At 37.7% G+C, this 23,834-nt stretch overlaps 1 long non-coding RNA gene across 1 annotated transcript in view; it reads left to right on the forward strand.

The window, feature by feature from the left end:
• The window catches only part of LOC138685149 (uncharacterized), a 130,874-nt gene that overhangs the window by 79,067 nt on the left and 27,973 nt on the right, over window positions 1-23,834 (forward strand). The gene's annotated exons all lie outside the window — the stretch shown is intronic.

Genomic DNA, 23,834 nt, shown 5'->3' on the forward strand with positions numbered 1-23,834 from the left:
ACTCGTGCTGTATTATCTCTTTAACACTGCAGTTACATTGTATGCCAACAATTCAACAAGCATAAGAGAAGAAGTCCTAAAGAGATGAGAACACAATTAAAAGATATCTCTTGACTCCCCCATCATCAACAACAGTTATATCACATAACAGTAGGTGATTTGTCCTGCCTTTCCAGTTCAGAGGCTATTCCAGAACCTTAGTACTCTGCTGACTGGCAGCCTTATAATTTACAGCCTCAATGTATTGATGCCCCTCTAATAGTCGTTTGTTCTTGTCTTGATATTGCCTTTTCCACTCCCCGATGTTTATCTTCCTGAAGCATTTGTAGTAAGTGACCACCTCTTTTCTCTATTTCATTTTGAGAAGCCAAAACTCATTCTGTTTCTGCAATATTTTCTCATTTTTCACTTCTGTTCTTATGTACTGGGGCTACTGGCAGGACATAAATACTATGAGCAGACTGTTTATAGTGATTTTTTCTTTTAATGACAATAGTGAAGTCTAGCCCACAGAGAGGGAAGAAATATCATTCAGATTTCATTTATGAAGTTACATTTTTTTCTTCTCCATGAAAATTGTAAGTCCAGATGAATTGAGAAAGAACATACAAAATGAGATTAGTGTAAGGCAGTTGTTAGCTCCTTGAGCTGGTAGCCAGCACTTCCAGTAGTGGGGACATGGAAATAGAAGGAAGTGGAGATCTTTGATACATATGATAGTTTTTGAAATGTGTTTCAAGAAGCCACAGAAGGCACTGAATAGAAGTGTGTTTTATTTCTGCACCCTGAATTGCTCCCATCTGGGGCTCCTGTTAGGATGAACAGTGGCCACCAGCTGAGGTGTGCTTGGGCTTGGTCTGCACAGAAGCCACAGCCAGGGGAAGAGGGCGTGTGCCAAGTCTAGTCCCCATGGGTGGATCAGAAAGGTGCTCTGGGTTGTAGATACAACAGCTGATCTGTGTGAATCAAATCCAGCATAAATGCTGAAAGTCAAAACAAAAAAAATGAAGCAAATGCAAACAGAACTTACTATTAATCATTTTAGAATTAGGGTTTCTTAGGAAGAATGGGCAATCTCTGTTGTGTGGTGAGCAGTGAAACTGTCTCTAGGAATAGTTCTGGTACGGCTGAGTATGTATGAGTAAAGTATGTCACGCCCCACTGAAGTCCTAAGATTGTCCTAAGGTTAAGAACTGCTGAGATGATCAAAGGTAAAGCTATAGATGATTTTTTGTTTATGCTTTTATGAAAAAAAATGTAGCTGTTAATTTCCAAAGTAACCTCTAAGTTCTATAGGACTGACTGATGGAATAATATCCTTCAGGAATTAGGTGCCTTCCCCACCATGTGATGATTTCTTCTTTGACTGAATTCATACTCTGTTCTTCTGCATAACATCTGGCTGAAAGATATTATGTGGCTGTTGGGAGCATCCTATTATATTATCTCAGTATTGTCATAACCCACATACCTATTCTTAAAAGCTTGGTAGTGATAATAGAGTATTTTTTCTCTCTTAATTATTCATCCCTCTTAGTTATTCACTACTTGAAACTTTATCCCTGATGGAGGAGAGCAGTATTGGTACATCCAAAAAGAACCTTAAACTATCTCAATAAAAAGAAAATAACCATTTCGTCTTGACATAAATTTCCTATACTCTGTTATTGAGGGGTTTGTTTGTAACCTGTATTTTAAGTACTGACAAAATGTGGAAAATACTTGAGGGGAAGAAAATTCACTTGGCAATGGAAAAACTGCTTGTAAAGAGTGCTTGCTGAAGTGCTTTGTGTGACAGATGGGCTAAGCATCATCAGAGTAGGTTCCTGCCGAGTCTGCCATGCAGCACGTGGCTACGTTGCATAGGCCTTACCTCTTTAAAGCAATTACAAGAACTAACAGGACAGAGATAGACGTGCGGTTTCATATAGCTATCTAGACATGTTGAAGTCACCTAATTGGCAAGTACCCTTTGATTAATTAACCCTGTGAAAAGCATCTGGCAGTTGAGCTTAAGGTAGAGCAGAAGGACCTTCCTATTTGTGATACAATCAGTAAGAAGACATTCTGGAAAGGTTATGAATAAAGATTCACTCTAAGTGGACAGTTTATGTATACATTGATGGCTTGTAGCAAACCCTAACCTGGTATCCTTAGGCTGTCATGCCCTTTACTGTTCCTTGTGTTCAGCGATCCATTCCACAGACAACAATTAGATTGTCCAAATGAAAACTCCATTGGCCTGGTTTCAGCTGGGATAGGACAGTCACCATGAGATTTTTTTTTTTTTCCGCTCTACCTGTCATCTTGGCCTAGCTGCTAACAGGAAAATAAGAAGTCAGATTTCCATTGACTTGAACAAGTTTTGTTTTCAAGCATTTTGGAAAGTCCAATGAATAAGATACATTTCTCCCCCCCTCCCCCCTTCTTAACCATCTCCTTTCTCACACATTCCTCCTGTGTCGTGGTTTAACCCCAGCCAGCAACTAAGCACCACGCAGCCGCTCACTCACTCCCCACCCACCCAGTGGGATGGGGGAGAAAATCAGGAAAAGAAGTAAATCTCTTATCTTGAGATAAGAACGGTTTAATAGAACAGAAAAGAAGAAACTAATAATGATAATGATAACACTAATAAAATGACAACAGCAATATTAAAAGGATTGGAATGTACAAATGATGCACAGGGCAATCGCTCACCACCCGCCGACCGACACCCAGCCAGTCCCCCAGCGGCGATTCCCTGCCCCCACTTCCCACTTCCTATACTGGATGGGACGTCCCATGGTATGGAGTACACCATTGGCCAGTTTGGGTCAGGTGCCCTGGCTGTGTCCTGGGCCAACTTCTTGTGCCCCTCCAGCTTTCTCGCTGGCTGGGCATGAGAAGCTGAAACATCCTTGACTATAGTCTAAACACTACTGAGCAACAACTGAAAACATCAGTGTTATCAACGTTCTTCACATACTGAACTCAAAACACAGCACTGTACCAGCTACTAGGAAGACAGTTAACTCTATCCCAGCTGAAACCAGGACATCCTAAGAGGAGGAAACATATCAGGATGTCAGTATACTTATACAAAATCATCTGTGTTAATTTGACCCTGTGGTCGTCAGTGTATGAAGACTTGTATATGCTCTACTGTTTTTTGTTTTTTCTCCATCCCTGAAATGGTTTTTGTACAGCATCTCTCATTAATGTGTTTCCTCAGCGTTAACAATAAATGAATATTCATTCTGAAGACCCTACATCAAGACCATAGGTTCTTCTGCTACGTTAATAGCATCTTCTGAGAGGCAGCAGGTGAACCAGGAGTAAAGTTCACCGCTTTGGTCCACATTGCAGAGCCCTGTTGTTTACAGCTGAGTTGCATTCTCTCTCTGTGATAAACCTTCATGGATATCCATAGGACTGCTGTACGCAAAATAAACGTAGAAATGTGTTTCAGTATCTGTGGTTATGCAGTGAAAAATACTTCTTAATTGAATTGTAAGGATAATGGCACTAATTACTTTGGATTTAAATGCTTTGTTGTCATAACTGTACATAAATCTAGGTAGCAGCTGAAATCCTTTACTTGCAGGAGGCGGAGGCAAACAGAGGTGCAAACAATCTGCTCCCATGCCCTTTCTGGCTGTGTTCTGTTTTGACAACAGAAGTGGACTCTGGCCCAAATGACCAGATCAATGGTCAGCAGCACCCACGTGATCTGACCAATGAGGCCATGGTCCAGACCTGTAGCTGTGGTGTACTGAGAGTTGGGCAGCGTTTGGCAGCGAAGCGGGTAGGGAGGAATTACTGTGTCCTGCAGAAGGGAATTTTGCCTAGCGGCGATGGAAGTTTTGGTCTCGGAAGGAGATACGGAGCAAAGCGGTGAAAGAGTAAAGGCTGTACCTTCTCTTATTGAAGTCCTGAGGAATCCACATGTTATTTCTTCACTATACTTTATTTCCACTTAATTATTTGTCACTGCATTTCTTTTATTTAAGAAGGTAATGTGTAGAGAAATAAAGCATCAAAAGAGTTGGCAAGAAATTGAAGTGTGGAACAGAAAGCTGAATATAAGAAACTAATAGGTATTTCAGGTTTTCAAAGATCTGATGTTGAAATCTTCACCTGTATAGGCATCATTACCTTCCCTTAAAAACCACTAGTAGATTATTCACAGGTTTAATAAAATCTAATTAATCTTTGTAACAGAACATTGTAAATGTTGTGTTCAGGATGTAGGGGGGTGTGCGTGTGGTTTTGGACATGCTTGCATGCAGGTGGTTTTACTTAGTTGTTTGCACCTAAGACAAAGTAGAAATTTGACAAATTCATACTGATAAGTACTGTTCTTGTCTATTAAAGAGGATCAGGCTTTATTGAAAAAGGAATGAACAATATCTCATTGTTTAATAAGCAAGCACAAATATGTGATGTTACATCGGATCAAATGATGTGTGCACAAACCACATTGCCTTATGTGTATTTTTTAATTAGCAACTTTAAGACTTATGCCAAGATATTTTGATGTGCGTTGTGTCTGGTCTAGGAGCAGATGAAAATAAATATTAATTTGATGATAATTTCAACTAATTAATGTGCAATAAACCTCATTTTTAAATAAATATGAAAGCATACTACTATTTCTAAAAATCTTTTTACACACTTAAAAAACTAGAGAGATACCATATTTCATATAGCGTTGGCTAAATTTTACTAACTAAAGTGTAACTGTACCAACTGGAATAACTATGATGCCAGTTACCACAGGGGTTATTTGTTGTGTAAGTTACACCTGTAAAAGATTGAATAAATAAACATTTTATGTCATCAAAGCCCCCAGACAGTTTTCTTTTCTCAGATGTTGATACTATATTTTTCTGGCAGACTGTATTGGGAACATACTTACTACTTTGAGGAACTCGAGAAGCACTTCAAAAATGGTTTGCAGAAGCTAGTTGATCTTTCTTCAGAACTTTATAAAAAGCAAATTTACTATACCGGGCTACTTTGTAAGAAAGTTTTGCAAGCTTATTTATAATTAATATTTGTAAAATATTTTTGAATTTGGAAGACAAATACTGACTGTGATAAGAGTCCAACATGAGGTAAATGCAGACTTAGTATTTTCTTATACACTAGTGTCAATTTTTCATTTCACCTGTATCTCATTAACTGTAGTAAAAGCAGAAGTGTGTGTGTAACCACATGGAATTCTTTTCTTGTCCTGTTCCTAGATGCTTGCCTCCCTCCCACACACATATCCCAAACGGTTGGTGAAGGTCTTCCAATCACTCACTCTGTGTAAATACTTATTAGTTATGGACTTTGCAAGAAGATCTACTGAGGCCTATTGTCTTCTCAGTGAGAGACAGTTTTGCCTGCTCATCTGTTTTATTGGCCTGCGATTCTAACCTCATGCTAAAACTGTTATTGCTGTATAAATTGAACAGAACATGTTGTTGCTTCAGCTTCTCAAAATTCCATAGTTGCAAATGCTAGACGCTTAATTGAAACAACACTTTAAAAAAAAAAATCAGTTGCCTTCCCCAAATCTTTTGCATTACACTGCCATTTAGAACAATTTCTGAAAATACGAAGAGCTTGTATCAGGCTTAACTTTGTGCAGGTTTTCCTTAGCTGATAGAATTAACCTAGGTTTTTGGTTTTTGTTTTTTTTTTTTAATGGGAGGAAAATACCCCCTCCCCCCATCTATGCAAGTTAACAGGTTAATAGAGGCACTACTGAGTTCTTTGAAAATACTGGAAGTACTTCTGTCATATAAAAGTAGATTATCGAGAATGTCAGATGCCCTATAGTTTTGTTTGGATTGTGTGCAGGTTTTTGTATGTGTTTTTTCCTGGAGCATACGGAAAAAAATGGAGTTTCATGCTTCACAGTATACTTCTTGCTTTCTCATCAAGCCCTCTCACTTGCATCCAGCTCAGTTGGCTTCTAGTTTTGATGCCACCAGCTTCTTTGTGACAGTAACTAGGACAGTTTAAATTGCTCTCTTGTGCTTTGCAGAAAAAAACTTCAGTAAAAGCTTCTATTCTCTGCTCTGGCCTTGTGGAGGTTATTCATACGCTTGCAGTGTGCAAATAGCCAAGTAGTCATTGAAGTCATAGGACAGGTCAAATATCCCCAAATTCAAGTAACAGTGTGAAAGTCTTTTTATAGTACCAGGCACTTGATGATCAATGTTAAAGATAAGAATGGAACCACTTCATGTTTTTCAGTAGGATGCATTCTATATCCCATTGGAGATATCAATACTGAAGTCAGTTTGCTCTCAAGAAAAGAACAGGTCAAAAAATAGTCAGGCAACAGTCTAGACCAAAATGAGACTATTGGGTATTTAACTATTTTGTTCAACTGTAGATAAGAAATATGTCAGGAAAGAAAGCAGATACACAAATTGCTGCACAGCATGACTTGTGGTTTTTTGTTTGGGTTTTTTTGGCTTAACTTATTTATGCTGCAGTATGGCAAAAGAAGTAACAAAGTTACAGGGTACAGTACCACCAGCTTTTGTTTGATTATCTTTAACTGGCATATGAGCAATAGTAGTGCCCAGCTTTTATCACTCTTATTTGGAATATAACTATGTAGAAATCAGTAGAAATATACAGAGTTTTTTATTTCTTTTTCAACCAAGGAATTTTTCCATTGGAAAATCAACTCAGAAGGCTGGGAATGCTAAAGCATGCATCTAGAATGCAGCTGTGGTGCCAGAACCCTGTGGGGTTTGCGCTCCCAAATGTTATAAAGGCATTGGTATAAGGCATGGTCTATGGATTGTATTGAGCTATACTAAATCAGAAACCAAAGAGAAACTCTGCAAAAATAGCACAGCTCAGGATATTTTCCTCTCCCTGAGGCACTAGAAGGAGACAATATATGTCAGTATTTCCCCAAGCCTGCAAAATATGCTCCCATTTTTCCCACTTGGAGATTCTTGACCCATGATGACTTTAATCTTCCCCATCAAATATCGTCTGGGAATTTTTGTACAGTCATCCTGCCCACAGGCCTGTTCACCCTCTTGCTATTTTTCTGGCCAGCAAAACAATTAAAGATCAATTTTAATGACTTTAGAATACCTTTGCTTAGTAAAATTCTTTCATGATACTTGACAGACATAACAGGCCTGCATCAAATATCCAGCACCACTTATGATAACTGGCAGGGATGGAAAGGAGGGAGTAGCAATAGGAGTGGTCATATCCTTATGGATGGGTTCTGACAATGCTTTGCTGTGAACCTAGAGACTGAATAGGGTAATAGGTTGGTAACACACTGCACAAGGACTGGGAAGCTGCTGAAGATAAATCTCCTTATGCCATAGGTTGGTTTTGGGCTTAACTTGAGTCAATACCCTTGTTTTCCCCTTTGCTACTTTTATATATGCTTAATGAAAGAAGTAACATTAACAACAAGTTTAAATACTCTTCCTGTGTTGCTTTACCTTACTACTTGTCTTAGCTTCTTTAAATCTGAAGTGGACCTTGACCTGTTGGACCAGTCTTCTCCGTGGCTTTCTGTATTTCCATTCTTAAATTTTGTCTTAACAGCTCCTTCTTTGTTTCATGACAAAAATATGTCTCGTTATTGCATTGCTGTTGATGACAGCCCAGATAAATTCTGCTTGTTAACTTCTCTTAAAAAACTTCATAAAAAGAACGTATCAAAAGCTAAAGCCAAAACCATGTAAGGTTTTTACTTGTTCACTTTCATACTTGCCTAAGAATATCATGCCCAATTGCTTTTTCTTATGTGTCTTTGTTCGTGATGTTTGTTGCAAAGAACAGTGTGTGTGATTCCTTTTCTTTACGCCAAATAGTGGCAAATACCCTTGAGGGCTATTTATTTCCCTTTTTTTGTTAGATGTCTTAGGGTGCATTACCTCGAATACTGTGTGGCAAAGCAATCGCTATTGTTTTACTTGCGTCATGGAACGGTGGAGAGAGGCGTGCATACGAAGTCACAAGTATGTGAACTAATGAATAATTACCTCAGAAATGGTCTGCATTTCAGGAGTATGAACTAGAAAAAATTACATATTGAAAATAACCTGACAAAGAGGGAATTATGTAAACTACAATGTAGATTTCCCGAAGGTATAAAGGGCTCCATGCTGAAATGTATTTCTGTAGTAACTGGCTGAAAAGTAAGGGGTTTGGGTCCCCTCACCCCCTAACTGTAAGTTTTCTGATGGAGATGAAATGCTACCTTCTAATTCAGTAGTTTAGTAAGTTTATTTCCACATGAAAACAATTGTACAATAGTGAAGGGAATAAATGTTGTTGTTTGGCAACAGTTGTATAATTAATCTTTTTCTTTTTCCCCCACTTTATAACTGATGCATGGCAATTTATGCAATTTGCTGCCAGGAACTATCATGAAAACTGAGTAGCATTAGGTTGCATATAATTACATGTACAAAAACATTAGAGAGAAAATCTAACTTTAATGTATGAATTAACAGTCTAAATTTAGGAATACATTTTATTGCATGGTTCTTTTGTTGCACAGTCTCTGTTTTTTATCTGGAGATTAAAAAAAAAAAAATTGAGAGCACAGTGAAATATAAAAAAAATAAGGTGCCTAAAATGGCACAGCGAAATGTTTAAAGACATCTCCACTTAGATTCAGTAATCCTAACACTCCTTTTCTCCAACAATAAAACAATCAAAACTACTCTTTTTTTTTTTTTTTGAAACTGTAAACTCTTATGCTTTTGTATATAAGATTAGATTAAATCATTAATGTGTCTGATATGATCTTTTCCATAGCTATCTCAGGCTTCTTTAATATGTTGAAGTAATTGATAGGATGTGTTTGTTTGCATATGAATGTCCTTTTAGAATCAAGACTTGAGAACTAAATTCTCAGCCAAGATTATGGAACTAATGGTGTGGAACTGTGTTAGTCTGAAGAGCAGGATGAAACAGTTCATTTGAAATACTACTTTAAAAAAAATAATTCTTGGTAGTTAGATAAGAGATTTAAATATAATATTCTGTCTACAATTATGAAAAAGATCTGAAAGTGTTCATGCAAATACAGGCCATAATACACATTTCTTGTGGAGATCTCCACTGCTGGCCATGAAAGAGTTGCTAACCATTGCATTCGAATTCGGTGCATACGGTTGGTTTTAGCAGTAATGAATGCCAAGCTTCTTTAATATTTTATATTCATTTGTAAGCTCTATTAATATACTGAAGAGCTGACTGTTAGAAACAGCATTATACTGTCAATAAATTTTAGAGGAAGCATTTAAGCAAATTCACCAAGGCAGCAAACTAAACAGAGCATTCTAACTAATTTCATTGAAGGAATTGTATTTACTGCCTATGGTTATTCTTTTTTTTTTTTTCCAATTAATGTAAGTCTATATGGATATACTAGTACTCAAGTGTCACGATTTTATTATAATTTTCAATAATGCACAATTAATACTGGAGGCAACATCTAATAACAAATCCCTGAAAGAGAACAATGTTGTCAACACATTCCTACATAATTTAAACAATGGCATAGGAAAAAGTAATTAGCTTGACAATAAACCAAGCTAACTCTTCTCAATATTTGCTCTTAGGCTGCTAATGAAATAATCAGTAAATGAATGCTTGGGAATTAGTGCTGAACATGCGTGGTTTTTAAATCAAAAGTCATCAAAATGAGAAGAATAATCTGTGGTTTGATAAATAAACTGCTTTCCTCAAGAAACATATGATGAGAAAATTGATCATTGGTGAAAAAATGATAAAGTTGGATCCATCTTTAAAGTTTGGAGAAGTATCTGATGCTATATAGACAGAAAAGGGAGGGCAGCATCACCATGAGGGCTTCAAGGAACAACTTCACCATTATCCTGGAATATACAGGTCTGTTAAGTTTAGGAGGAGGCCTAAAATACTGTGGTAGCGATCTTGGTGGCAGAATACAATCGCATTGGTATTAATATATCCCCTTCCTTGCCTTTCAACTCCTAGATTTTTCTATAAGAAATTACTTCTACATATGTCCAGTAAATTCTAAGTATATGCAAGGTATAAGAATCTTCTAGCAGGGCTTTCATAATGGGAGGGTAAAGGGACTTGTATACTGACAGATACTAGAGGGGTTTTGATCTTACTGAATGGCAAGTATTGGTATGTGTGGACAATGCCAAAATATGAATGCTGCTGTATGTATTTTTGGAGAAATTTAGGGCCAGACTCCTATTTTTTTATCTCTCACTATGGGCTTAATGTATATTTCAATAGAGATTTTTTTTTATGCTACTGAGGGTCATAGTCAGTTTATAAATTTCTCACTGTGACATAGGCATGATGGACCTCAAATGCCGAGCATCATTACTTACTCAGTGCTATGACTTTGCACGTTGGGTGCAATTTAAATATTAAGACACTTGCATAGCATTTTAAAAAAGATGGTTACACACACAAGTGACTCTTGTATGAAAATGGGTTATACAAATTATTCTTACGATAAGTCACGATTGTGACATCTGACATAAATTAGTGTGGCTTTTTTTCTTGCGTAAGCACATCTGATACCGCTCACATAGTTCATAACAACCTACTGAGGAAGCTGTATAATTTTCAGTCCACAATTTGCATCATTTCTGGTGAACTTCTACCTGACTCATTACTGAAAAATCTATTCAGAAATCAAACTTGCTTTGTTGTTCTACTCTTGCAAAAAGAGTGACTCTGAGGTTTTCCATATTTCCAAAAACTTGTCCTTTTCCACAAATCAACCTTGATTTCCCATGGCTAATTGTATTTCATTGAAACTGCAAATGAATACATTTCAGTTGTGAAAAGCAGTCTATTCTATATCCCCTTGGAGCATTAAGTAAACCTATCTCAGGTCCCTCTGGTGCCTTTTTACTGTTTTTGCTGAACTCTTGCAAATTATCTATTCCTGCTGCTCTGAAAATCTCAAGTTGTATAACTCAAACAATTTTCTGGCAGCAGTTTCTAGGTGATTTGGAGCCATCTAATTTCTTTGGAGAAAGCAGCTATATTTCTGCTCTCTTCTTAACTAGCATTTCATTACTGAGACTGCCACATGCAGGCAATGTAAGCATTAAACACAATGGCACCATACCTGATGCTGACAGCTGTGTGTATCAGTCCAGCATTCGGTGACATCTGTACAATTGCTATCTTGCCTAGTTCTCAATTAATCTAATGAGGAAGATGTACCATTCCTAATGTACAAATTGTCTAGAAATGGTCCCATTGTTTCCCAATTACACCCAAACGCCGTGCTTTTTACATATTCAAATATTTGCCTACCTGATAGTGAGAGATGTTTTTATGCATTGGGTGTCTGAAGAACTTGTCTGCAGCACACCCACTGCATTTTTTTAATCATTACTGTAACTGCCTCTGTGTAATAGGAGATGTCTCTCCTTTGCCCATTATGTTTCCCCATGCTCCCTTCCCCCAGCTACTGATTTGGATACAGTTAGAAGATGCCTTTATAGCAGAGCACACCCTTGATATGGAAGGGGCAATAACAATTCCAGTAAAAAGAATTTTTATACTCTTATGATGGTACCTGTTGGAGGATTTTTACGGACATTAGGTATCCAGGTTTAAAAAAAAAAAAAAAGAAAGAAAGAAAAAAAAAGAAAAAAAAAAGCAGAACCAGTACATTCAATGTTACGTGAGATGTTTAAAAATTCATGTCAGTTTTTTAGGAGAGCAAAGAAAACAATTGAGCTGTTTTATTTTTTTAAAAAAATTATTTCTCTGTTGTTAATAGAAAATATATTGTTGTAGAAAATTTATTTTAAAATCTTGCAAAACTTCCTGGAATGAAGAAAAATAATTTCATCTGACTTAATAATCAATTACTTGTATGGTTCTATTATTCAAAGTAGTTAGTTTTGTATGATAGTTCTGTGGATAATTTTTCTTTTTAAAACCTTCACAAGAACCAGCAATAAATAATCAGTCATTTTGTTAGTGGCTGAAAGAGAATAAACAGAATATTTGAGCAAGGAATAATCAACTTATTGATTTCTTTTGCAGTTAAATACCTTGTTATACTCTATATCAGTGTAGCACCTATACAGCAGATGAGCCACATCCTTATTTTCACTGATATTTGTGTAGTTTTTGAAGGTTTGAAAAATAAGCCCTTATAGCCCACATGTTCTGGGAATTCTTAAATTGTGACTATTATACTGCATGCTTTTTGTACATCCAGAAGTGAAGATTAGATACTTTTAAAGGAAGATTGAGCTCAGAAGTGGAAGTTGGGCCTTGTGACACAGCATTTCAACTATTAGATAAATGCCTATTCACACAACAGCATAGTATTGAGCTGTTTGATGCCAGGCTTGTGTAAATCTTCAAGTGAACTTCCAGTTGTTCTTCCCAGACTTGTTCTATATTGTCAAATATTTGGATTCTCTCTGCTTGTTTTTACACTGTGTGACTTTAGTTGACTGCCAGCACTGCTAGACCAGAACCAGAGATGTAATCTTTTCCTTGGTGTGATGAGCAGACGAGTGATGGGACCCAAGGTGCTTGGAAAGGAAAGGGAGTGCAGTGTGCTCCAGAAGCCGCTTGAGGTTTGCGTTAGGAGAACCCAGACTGCAAGGCACATGGTGAAGCACAGCTGCCCTGTTACATGGTTGTAATCATTGCTTTGAAGTTTGAGGCTGTCCTGGTTTCAGCTGGGATAGAGTTAACTGTCTTCCTAGTAGCTGGTACAGTGCTATGTTTTAAGTTCAGTATGTGAAGAATGTTGATAACACACTGATGTTTTCAGTTGTTGCTAAGTAATGTTTAGTCTATAGTCAAGGATGTTTCAGCTTCTCATGCCCAGCCAGCGAGAAAGCTGGAGGGGCACAAGAAGTTGGCCCAGGACACAGCCAGGGCACCTGACCCAAACTGGCCAACGGTGTACTCCATACCATGGGACGTCCCATCCAGTATAGGAACTGGGAAGGGGGGGCAGGGAATCGCTGCTCGGGGACTGGCTGGGTGTCGGTCGGCGGGTGGTGAGCGATTGCCCTGCGCATCATTTGTACATTCCGATCCTTTTATTATTACTGTTGTCATTTTATTAGTGTTATCATTATCATTATTAGTTTCTTCTTTTCTGTTCTATTAAACTGTTCTTATCTCAACCCACGAGTTTTACTTCTTTTCCCGATTTTCTCCCCCATCCCACTGGATGGGGGGGGAGTGAGTGAGCAGCTGCATGGTACTTAGTTGCTGGATGGGGTTAAACCACGACAGAGGCAGCTTCTGTTTTCTCCTAATGGGATATCCTGGTTTGCCTGCCTGCAGAGATGTTTATAAAACATCCATCACTTTATTTTTGGACTATGGTGGGTCTGTGTTCTTAGAAAATGTTTTTGTCCTTTCACAACAGCTGTCATATGGCAAAACTGGACCATGTGGATACTGGTAACTTCCTATTACACTAATGCTTGCCCAGTTAAGATGTACTCTAAGAATTCTGTGCCCTTTATAATATCTCAGGTGGTCAGCTGGAAAATTGGAAGAGGTTTCTGAACTGAAAAATAAGGTGGGAACCTGCATGTTAAATGAGGCTAATTTATATTGATGGATAGAAACTCATTTGGGGGATTCCTCGTCTTTGAGGAATGATGTTCTGTGCATCACCATAACAGAATCATTAATTCAATGGTACTGGGTTTGTCTTACCCCTTTCAAATATCGCTGGGTTAATTTCTTCATATGGAGAAGACATCCATACCATGACATCTACTATTCATGCATCATTTAGGAAGAAAGAAGTCTTTTTTGATAGTTGCATTTGTTTTCTGATTTATTATTATTAGATTTCATTAGGGTTTTTCTCTTCATATCATATAGAAGGCCTGGTTGCAAGATCCAGTCCTACAAACCCTTTCAGGTACTTTTCATTATTGACCCTCATTTTCAGGAAGTACTTTGGATATCCCAGGGACTTACCTGACATATCTTCAGAGTTTGGGGCATTCAAGTACAGCTTTTGGATGTGTCAGAAAATGCACATGTAACTTGCTGTAGGCTTGTGTAGGAGCTTTGCCTTAATTAGAAACACTGTGGATGTTACAGCTCTCCCTTGTTCTGTTTTGTTCCTCAAGTTACTTTCAGAGTGGTGCTCATTTAAAATGAAGCTTTGTATCCCTGTACTGTCACTAAGGCTGTGAGCCTGTCTGTTTAATAACGTTATTTAATGAAGCGCAGATATTCCATGTCTTGCTGCATTATTACAATGTGTAAGAGCTTATCTTCATACAGCAACAAGGGAAAACCACATTCCCCACCCCCAGTGCAGTTGCAGTGCATCAGTCTGCATAGTATCTATCAACAACTGTCTGAACATCACCTGCAGCCACTGGGAAGATTGTTACGAGCTCCGCAGAGGTCTCTGTGTGTCTCGGGAATCCCCTCTGGAATCATGTAGCTTTACCGTGTCAGCAGATGTCAGCAGCCACTAAACTGGCTGTCCCCTTCCATCACCCTGGCCCAGATGCTCTGGCACATCCTTTAGGATGCCTTGAGGTGGAAGGCTTTTCTCTTTTTAACCTCTTGGCTAACAGCCCTAAAGAGGATTTTTTTTTTATTTTGGCCTGTTTGCTATCTGGATTAAAAAGGGCAAGTGTTTTTCCTAGGAACCAATGGGAGCAGAAATGGCTGAAGTTTAAAGGCTGTAAACACCTAGCTGTGATAATGACTGGCTTAATTAGTGCTGAGCCAGCCTGTTGCTACTCAGCAGCAAAACAGGCTACTAATGGTTGAATTGAAGAAGGATAAATGTGCCTGTCTAATATTAAGTGTTGCTTTTTTCATTAATTTTGTCTAATTTGGCTAACTGCTCCCTTTTCAGTAGAGTTCAGAGTAAAAAAATCTTTAACTGCGTAATTAGTGTTCTTATGTACTGGGAAGTCGAATCGTGAAGTTCAGTGGTCTGCCAACTGATACCCAGTTATTTGTCAGCACCTCAAATGAAAATGTTGAGTTTTAAATGAAAAGCCTGGTGATTTAGAATTTGCCTGTATCGTCTACTCCTGCATTTTAGCAATCTGCAGCAGTATCGAAAAGAAAAAGCACTGGAAGACACCTTTCCTGGGGGAAACCCAACCCAGGTACCCAAAGTGAAGGATGTTATGTGCCACTGTGCTAAATAAAATAGAGCCACAGTTGAGAAAGTGGGGTTTATTGGCAGGACTCTTATGCAACTGGTGATTCTGCAACCTTTCCCTGCTGCCTTTGTAATTTGCTGCTAGTGAGGAGCACAGATGTAGCAATTCACAATGTATTTTAGGTATATTTCATATAAAAAGCAATATTTTTAGCACAATGAAGTGTCATATATTGGGAAATAAGTAGATGTCATACATTTACATAGGTGATTATATTTCAAAGGTTTAAAAAAGCCTAGATATTTTTAAGAGTTTAGATATGATGCATAAGCACATCGAATGGCTGCTTTAAGGCACTTTTGAAAGCCAAGTGTGTTGCTCTCTGAGCCTTATAACATCAACTTGCCAAAAAAGACAAATGTTAAGGGAATTTACTAACCTTAGTTAATATCATGACTAGCTATATAGCTATAAAATGTGCAGAAACCATTTTGCCGGTTCCCTCTTGCTCAGTTTTGCAAATGTTAAATAAGTTGAGTACACAAAATATTGTTATTCTCTAATGGAGATAAACTGTAGCTCTCTTCTTTCTATCAGTCTTGCTTTTTTGTAATATCACAAATTGTCTGTTCTCTGTAGGCACTATGAAATTTGGCAGTGGCTAGCCTAAGAGCAGAAGACTACTTTTATGTTGCATCAACTGTTGTATGCCAAGTTTCTATGAAGTACAGACACTGATGTTTGCTGACTGAGTGAATGACTGGGGCATAGCTGAGGCTGACTCCCTGTGTGTTTTGAGCTGCATTTTAAAGACGTTAGTCTCTTTGTTTCAGTCTGCAGATCCCTAGTGAATCCTCTGTTTGTGAAGCTCTGGGGTATTTCAGGTGGAAAACTTTTTAATTTGTATAAATGAGTATTCCCTGGAGGCAGGGCTTGAATTTTACTTAGCAGAGTAAATGCCAGAAACTACCATGAAAGCAAGGAGAATACCTGGGACGGGAGGGGAGATAGCATGGCTGGAGATGTGGAAAGGGAGGAAAGGGGCAGAAATGGGAGGAGTGATGAGGAAATGAGACAGGCTGCTATCAGCTCTCAGCTCAGTGCAGGCTGTATTTTTTAATATCTTGAGCAGCAGCAGACACAAGTTCCCACAGGGAAGGGCCACCATGCCTCCTTTCAGCATACGGGGATATCAGACAATATTGAATGTGTGTTATTTGTACGCATACAGATAGAGGCACAAGTGTGTCTACTTCTCCTGGAGTGTTTTTAGTCATGATGGTGCTTATCAGGTCAATGGTGTCACTGGTCTTTGGGATGAAGAAAGGTATGGTGTAACGTATCATGTATCATTAGGCTGAATGGTTGGGTAGGAAGCACTGGGCTGCATGTGGTTTCATAATATTTTCAAGTAGTCTTGTGTAGCACAGGTCACATACAGTACTTTGATGTAAACTTGAAAGTCAGCTGCCCTTCCTGAACTTTCATTAAGACATACAACTGCCTTCCTGAAATTCCAAAATGAAGGGAAAAACTGCTGCTTCAGTCATTATTTTTCTCTCACAGTGCAACAATGATTTTATTCAAAATTTCATTTGGCAGCATACAAAAAAAATGTGCAAAAACATCTGTGGCATTTTTGTTACTTTGTATACCTAATTTACAAGATAGGAAACTGATTTGAATAAACAGTAGTACATAATTTAAGTAATGTTTGGCAAAAAACCTTGGCATCAAGTTTCAGTAAGATGTAAATTTAAATGAACAAGCGTGTTAACCTCCTCAAATGGACCTGTAACAGAAATCTGCAGACAGATTTGTAAATATAGAAGCAACATTAGTCACCTCTGTAATGGAAAATGTCTAATATCATGCATACATTTATCAGGATAATTACATTGCAAAAAGTTACCAGATGGCACAGAGGTTTATATAGTTTTCAAATGAAATAAGGTTGTGGGAGCCCAGAGAGAGGCTGTTAAAAGGCAATTCTGTACATAAACTGTGAAATCTAAAGAAGTAAGCAAAAATACTCTTTGTTGAGGGAGTAGTTAAAATAATTACAAAATAAGTAATGAAACCCTGAGGATCGGATTTTTTTCCAAACATGAACATTAGCATAGTCTTGTTAACATGCTGTTTTCAGCATTATAGTAAACAATCAGTTGGAAGAATACTGTCCCTTGCCTTAAAACATGAACAAATACAGAATATAAATAATCCGTCTAGTGATCAACTCTGTCTGTTAAAACAGCTTTGCTCTATTGATGTCTGAAATTCTGTGTACCATTTTCATTGCTGGGGATAGTGATCAAATTATAGTATTGTTTAACGTGTTTTATTGGTTACTGAGAGTCCTGTGCCACATCTTTTTGAACGTCAAATAAATCTTGCATTAATGAAATAGTGGAGCCAGTGATAAGTTTTGACAGCTGATTAAGCAGTGGGGGAACATCAGACTTCTGGTAAGAGGTATGTATCTTACGTACGTATTACTGCCAAAAGAGGAGATTATTTCATTTAGCTTGTTTAAGAGTTGGTTTGGACCTGAAGGCACAGACAATGGAAATGGCACGTGAGGATGAGTGTAACAATGTCTCTGAGTCTTTGAGGAAGGCTGAAATGAGAGAGTTGTCAGTCCTGGTCATTTTTCAGAAGATGCTGATGATACTTCTGTGTTGTATGACAAGTACTGGGAATCACTGCAGTTAAATGGCAGTCCTTCATTCATGCATCTGTAATAAGTCAAGTAAGTTTGCATGTTTTTTTCCAGTTGGGCAAGAATTCACTAAAAGCAGAGGAAATTCTTGGAAATTTATTTTGTCAAAAATGTCTTCCGAATATCTGGTTTATTGTCCCTGGGGAAACTATTTCGGGCTAGAAAAATAGATAGGTAGATTACTCAGAAGCTGTTCCAAAATCATGAGTGTAATGGAGGAAGACATCTCAAGTCGATATGGACCACCAACTTTTTGACAGCTTCAGGTTCTAATTCCCTAGAAAAAGTAATCGATGATTGCATCTGTTTACTGTATTGGACTAGATTTACTGCAGATTTGTATTACAGAATACGTGAAGATCTGGTAGTCATTACCCTCTTATTTTCAGAGCATGGGCTGATAGTTTACAATAGCTATATTGATACAGTGCTGTTTTTTTTCTGCTGAATGTAACAATTGGGGTAGTTGTATTAGATGGCTGGAGAGACTGTAAATCTGAGCTAAGAATCAGATAATACAGGCTTTTTCCCTAAATTTTTTTTATTAGCCTTTTGTATGTCTGGAGACAAATCACTCACTTCTGTGTCCCAGCTCTTTCATCTGTTAAAATGAAGCTAATGATAGTGATTTCCTACATTAAACACCTTCAGATCACTAATCTGAGCTGCTATTTAAGAGTTAAGTATTACTTATTACTAAATTCCCCACTTCTACAATGATCCCTGTGCAGAATGTGAGCCTTGAGCACATGCTTCACTGACTTCCTAAATTGAAATAGACTGAAGCATATGTTTAACATCTGTCTTTAATTGGGGACCTATAGATAGAGAAGAAGCCACGAAGCATTTTGAGGTCTCTGAATTCTAAATTTGCTTCTTTCCAATGCACACCAAAACTCATGTTTGCTCATCCTCAGGGGAATGTTACAAAGCTCATCTTTCCAAGCAGTCTTTTCCAAGACGAGCAGTGTGCACTGTCTGAAAGTTTTATCAGCAAAACCAGTTTGTGAATATATTTAACTGCTTACAGTTAACTTGCTAGTTTCCTTCCTTACTCTGAACTAGAAAAATATCCCTATACTATTTGTTATATTTTGTTTTTTTCAGATTGCATCTATATTATTGACCTCATTAATTCTATTTGTTAGTTCTTTGTTGGTTTTCAACTACTGATTGAGTTGCTACTGGTTTGTCACAGAGGTTTCACTTTTAGGTATATGGTCATGACAACAACTGGCTCCATTTCATCTGGTCAGTCTCCTCTTACACTGTAACTTTTTATACCAGATAATCATCTCTAGCATTAAATAGGTTGCAGTTTATAAAGTCCTGAATTACTCTGTTTATTATTACTGCAGTTCCAGATTGCATACGAGGTTGTTTCTGCCTTGCTTAAATGAGAATGGAGAATTTTAGCAGTTCACATTACCGAAAAATAGAAATAGCAGAAAAGTCAGTGTTCCTTTGCACTCCTCTACACAAAGCAGAAGTGCGCTGCTTTAGCTTAATGATACTGTCAAGGTAAGCTACCTTTGTGCTTCTAATACAGAAAGTATTCTGTAGCAATTACTCTGTGAATTAAATATTTGTTAAAATCGTGCTGGTTTTGTGAAGGACAGAAGGCGGCAACTTAAATAAAATGCCAGGGTACTGATATTCCCTAGGCTCTAATGTATGTTGAGGCATCGTTGTTTGGACTGTTTAAAGATTATTTTGTACTCTTAATAATTAAACGGTTAGTGATACAAATCTGAATCTTTGTACTAGATAAATGGAGGCCAAATCCTTACACGGGCTGTATGGGATCAGCACCTTAATCTTGTTACAGTAGTATGCTCGTAAGACACTTAGCTGTTCCTTATGAGCATGTAGTAAATGGAGGCTGTTTGCAGTAGCCACTTAAACATGAGAGAGCAAAGTCATGTTCAGAGAGTTGTTTTCTGATTTGCATGTTACAGCTAGATTTATACATATAATTAATTTCTGGGCTTCAGATGCAAATATTTAAAGAATTCTTTGAAAATTGGAACATTTATACATAGTCAGCATTTTTAAGAATTTAATGTTTGTAATAGAATATGTTTCAATATGGGCATTAAAATAAATTAAGATGAAATACCTGCATAATGGGTCTTGAGTAGAGCAAGGTTTACAATAGGAGGCTAGACATCATATGTAATTTGAATCCAAATTCAACTAAATCAGTGAAGATTAGAAAGTAACTGTCATCTTTGCTTTGAGGAATGACTGATGTGCTTGCTGTGTTTGCCAGCTTTTATGAAAGGAATTTACTGCTGCTTTTGACTATTTTGAAAACACTGATCTAATTGTTAAGTGGGTAGAAACATACAGACCATCATGCTGCTTACTTAGTAAATGAATTTTTTTGCAGGGTTGCTGTACAGAAATGCAGTACAATAAAGCTTATTAAAGTTGCTGTAATGTAACAAAGAGATTAAATGCATTATCTTCAATGTGACAGCTACATTTTGTTCTCTAGGGATTCTTTTGAAGCATTTATACCCTGCCAGAAAAAAAAAACCAAACTGTTCTGGTCTGACACGTTGAAGTTTTGCATAAGAAATAATGGTGTAAAATTAGTAGACTTCATCATGAATAATTCAGGATTCCTAATTTCATTTGAGGCTTGTCTTTACAAATTAAGTTAATGGTATCCTTAATGGTAAATACTGATTTGAATGAGATAATAGACTTTTTTCTTCATGAAAAATTTAAATACTGGGACCAATTATAAAAATTAGATGAGAGCTAGCTAAAGTTCTTAAACTATTCATTTTATTTATAGTTCTATCCAAACCATCCAGTAATTGGCCAATATGATCAAGAAAAATAGTATTGATTGTAGAGAATGGTTTGAAAGAAAAGAGTATCTGGTGACAGTAAGTAGTCCCTGTGCAATGTGATTATTGAAACCACTCAATAGCCTTGTCTGGACTAAAGCAAGTGTTTGTGCACTTAAACATGCTAGTTGCATTTTTAGAAGAAACTGGACTCTTTTATGTACTTCTATCATACAGAAATACAATGTAGAGTGAAGATGTGCTGTCGTGGTTTAACCCCAGCCAGCAACTAAGCACCATGCAGCTGCTCACTCACTCCCCCCGACCCAGAGGAATGGGGGAGAAAATGGGGGAAAAGAAGTAAAACTCATGGGTTGAGATAAGAACGGTTTAATAGAACAGAAAAGAAGAAACTAATAATGATAATGATAACACTAATAAAATGACAACAGTAATAATAAAAGGATCGGAATGTACAAATGATGCGCAGGGCAATTGCTCACCACCCGCCGACCGACACCCAGCCAGTCCCCAAGCGGCGATTCCCTGCCCCCACTTCCCAGTTCCTATACTGGATGGGACGTCCCATGGTATGGAATACACCGTTGGCCAGTTTGGGTCAGGTGCCCTGGCTGTGTCCTGTGCCAACTTCTTGTGCCCCTCCAGCTTTCTCGCTGGCTGGGCATGAGAAGCTGAAACATCCTTGACTATAGTCTAAACACTACTGAGCAACAACTGAAAAACATCAGTGTTATCAACATTCTTCACATACTGAACTCAAAACATAGCACTGTACCAGCTACTAGGAAGACTACATCCCAGCTGAAACCAGGACATGTGCAAATACTGATGGTTCTCCAAACTAGACTAGCAACTCCTTATCATATAATTAATGAGTTGGGAATTGGTCAGAAGCCTGGAAAAACTGAGGCTTTGTAGCCGCAAGCTTTAAGAACCATAAAGACTGCTTCTGTGCCCCTATGGGGAGGAAACAAGTGCTTTTCAGCATTCCAAGGAACTCCAGCTACTTGCAGTTCCAGAATAAAGCATTCACTTGCAAATCCAAGTTGGAATAAGCATGGACTTCTGGGAGGGTGTTTATTTTGTTTTATTAGTTGTCATTTTATGATGTGTAAAATACCACTGTTTTATATGTGAAGAAAGAAAGAAAAAAATCATCTATAAATGTCTTGCCATACTTGCTGCCTTCTGCTACATTGTGCAACCCTTACTAGGAACTTCTTCAGGGCATCTTCCTATTGGAGACCAGAGGCCTGCCAAGTAAAAGCTTATCTTGCAGAATGAAGGTCACAGGCAGTAAACCCAGAGTCTCAAATATAAGAAGCTGAAGTTCTATGTCTGCTAATGCAGCTGATACCTCATTGGAAATACATGAAAAGTTTTTTTCAGAATACTAAAATAACCTAAATAAAGCCCTTTGCACTATTGCAGTAGCATGTGAGAGTTTTATAACATGAATCACAGGTAATATGATGGTGAGAGTCTTAGTTAAATCTGATGGGGCCACCACATGCAGATGAACTGAAAATAGTATTGGTAAATTCATGAACTTACTGTGAACCTACTGTTCAAATCTTGTGATAAATTATTTTTTTTTTAATGTGCTGTCCTGGGGAAAATAGGCTGTGCAGAGAATGAGAGTGATGAGATGTTTACAGCTTGTCTGCAGGTGGCATGGCTATGGAGCCTTCTGTGTTGTTACTGGCAGGGGAGTCCACCACTGCTCTTATTTGCTGGGGCACCATGTGGTGTGTCGAAGTTTCAAGGAGGATAGTTATTTCTTTCTTTCTTTTTTTTTTTAGTGGCAGGAGTATTAGTTGTCTGCCCTGTTCTGTGACCTGAATTAATTTAGTCAGCAAAGTTAAGCACACAGCTGGGCTCCCAGGAAGGTAGAAGACATGTCACTTGACTATCTCTGTCCCAAGACTGGTATTTATTATGCAAATAAGGACAAGTTGCATGTAGAATATTTCCATGCCCTTTGCTATTGATATCCCTTTCTGTAAGAAGGTGATCTGCAAAGCCTGAAAATCTGCTTATGCCATGTACAGGATAATGTTAACGTCAGGATATGTGGTAAAAATACGTGATTTTAAACGTGGGAGTAGTCCATTTGGGAGTCTGTAAAATCACTTCTGCATTTAAACATGTATGTAAATGTGTAGAAGAAAAGCCTTAATTATTGGGTAGGTGTGTGCATAAATATTTATATACTCATGTTAATGCACATACACATATGAGATTTTATGCACATAAAACTATGGAATATATTAATACTGAATATTAAAATGAGAGAGAGAGCAGAAAACATACTGTCTCTAAGTAGTCTGCATGGCAAATGCAGAAATAAACAAAAAATTAGGCCTGGGAAACCTACTGGCAAATATTTGAATTCTCTGTTGGATCTTCGGTATTCTGCGCATGTAACGGTAGCTTTGTTTTTTATGTTCTCTGAGCCCTGTGCATTTTAATACCCAGAACAGCAGTAAATTGAGTGTCTGACAGCTCTTGAAATCCATGTTCTGTTGCTTTCAGGTTGAATACGTTCTGAAATCAATGAAAGGAAATGTACAATTTTTATACATGTTTAATATATTTCTACAAGAAAAGGTCAAATGAAGTGGAACATTCCATTTTCAGTGATCTCATGTTTGTGGCGGCAGATGAGAATTATGTTGATCAGATCAAGCTGGTAGGCTGAGATGCTGTTGCAGTGGGTAGCTGTGTTTGTGCCTCAGTGAGTAGCGGGGGGAGGTACAGAACTGTCATATAAATAACACAAATACATCAACTTATGCATTTAACCTACTGCTTGTAGATTCAATATGCCCCAGTTAATTACTTTTATGTTGAACTAGAAGTTTTGTTTTGCAACAACCTAAGTGTTACAGCCCTATTTTCTATTACTTGGGAGGCACAGAAGGTTACAATACAGGGGTGTCTACGCATGCATATATATACACGCACACATGTTCTTAAGGCATCTTCCTCTGGATGGCAATAACATCTAAAACATCTTCTTAGCATAATGGTTGGTGAAAAATGTATCAAGTAATCTGCTAGCTAGTGTATGCATGGAGTTAAATGGACTTAGCAGTAATATTTTTTACAAGTTTTAGCCAGTAACAGAACTTGTGCAATATATTTCATTGTTTGTTTTTTTTAATT

Source organism: Haliaeetus albicilla, chromosome 4 (genome assembly GCF_947461875.1).
Source record: "Haliaeetus albicilla chromosome 4, bHalAlb1.1, whole genome shotgun sequence".
Lineage (NCBI taxonomy): Eukaryota > Metazoa > Chordata > Aves > Accipitriformes > Accipitridae > Haliaeetus > Haliaeetus albicilla.